General features: G+C 40.9%; 1 protein-coding gene across 1 annotated transcript in view; it reads left to right on the top strand.

The window, feature by feature from the left end:
- The window catches only part of LOC101857266 (serine-rich adhesin for platelets), a gene marked incomplete in the record, with an annotated part of 110,303 nt that overhangs the window by 60,401 nt on the left and 48,419 nt on the right, over positions 1 to 1,483 (top strand).

Genomic DNA, 1,483 nt, shown 5'->3' with positions numbered 1-1,483 from the left:
CCCCAAACCAAACCAAACTAAACCACACACACACACTCTCCTCAGAGGGGAGCTGCAGGTTCCCCATAACTGTGTGACGTCATTATTGCTTGTTGCCTTCTCAGCCTCACGGAGAGGGATGTTGGAGGGAACAGCTAGTGCATTCTACTTTTTAACAAGCCCTCTGTTGTTTCTGTCTGTTTGTCTTGATTTCTCAACACTCGAGTGTGCGTGCTTTTTCTGATTCAAAGATACTCTCATCACATTTTGCAGATGTGAACGCATTCGTTTTTTTGGTTAACTTTTCCCCCAGCAGTAGTTGCAAATCGTGGTGAAACAGGTGCTCGTCAAAAGAATGAAGTCGAAGGAAATGGCATTTTCCAGCCCGTTTGGCAATTTTTATTATTTGATTTTTGAATCATCACCTGTTATATCTATCTAAAACGTATTTTTGTGTTGATTTTAGGCCGACAGATAAAAAAAATAAAAATTGGTCAAAGGCACAAAAGTGTAAATTTACAGTTACCAAGGATACCTAAGCTTAGGAATTCACCAAACGTTGGCTGCCATTTTTACGCTAAATTTACTTCTGTCACTAGGGGACCCCCACCTCCATAAATCGCAAATATCTGGATTTTTATTCTGATAGCTGGGTATTTTTTCATTAAAAATGAAACACATGGAAAAGCTTTCAGGTTGTAAATAACTCCATAATATGCCTAAAAAAATTGAGGATGGCCCGACTTCATTGCGTTGCGTCGTAACACCTATGACGGAGGGTGTTGTTAATGTACGCTTTGATGTGCTTCTCTTCTTCGATTTCTCGTAGTCTTATTGTAGATCTACTCTGTATCTGGCGAAATATGACCACCACCACCACCACCACCGTCATCCCCACACCGCCACCTTCACCACCACAAACACCAGCAGCAACAACATCAACAACATTAGCAACAGCAGCAATAACAACAACATAAACAACAGCAACAACAACAACATTAGCAACAGCAGCAACAACATAAACAACAGCAACAACAACAACATAAACAACAGCACCAACAATAGGAACCAATGAAGACTGGTGACGACACTAATTGAAACGCGTGTCAATCACAGCGCTGAGACAAAAGAAAGTGTTCTGAGTCGGTGCACCAGTAAAGGAACCTTAAATGCCTCTAACTTTCTTTCTCCACACCCAATAGCTTCACTTCTAAACCACTGAACCATACTTGACTTGGAGAGACTTAATGGCGCTTGGATTCGAACTCGATATATACTATGCAATTAAATCGACTAGGGTACCTTTGTGCTACATACCAACAAAAACTAGCTAGGCCTCACGATCCTCTTAAAACGCGTATAGTATCTAAGAGGACCATTACGTTTTGGATTGAACTCACACAGTTTAAGGTTCAGGAGTTATGTGATGTCTTTAAAAAAATGTAAAACCATTTTGTTGTTGTTGTTGTTGTTGTTGCTGCTGCTGCTGCTGCTGCTGCTGCTG

This window comes from Aplysia californica, unplaced genomic scaffold, assembly GCF_000002075.1.
Source record: "Aplysia californica isolate F4 #8 unplaced genomic scaffold, AplCal3.0 scaffold00387, whole genome shotgun sequence".
Lineage (NCBI taxonomy): Eukaryota > Metazoa > Mollusca > Gastropoda > Aplysiida > Aplysiidae > Aplysia > Aplysia californica.
This window is presented reverse-complemented; position numbering and strand designations above follow the sequence as displayed.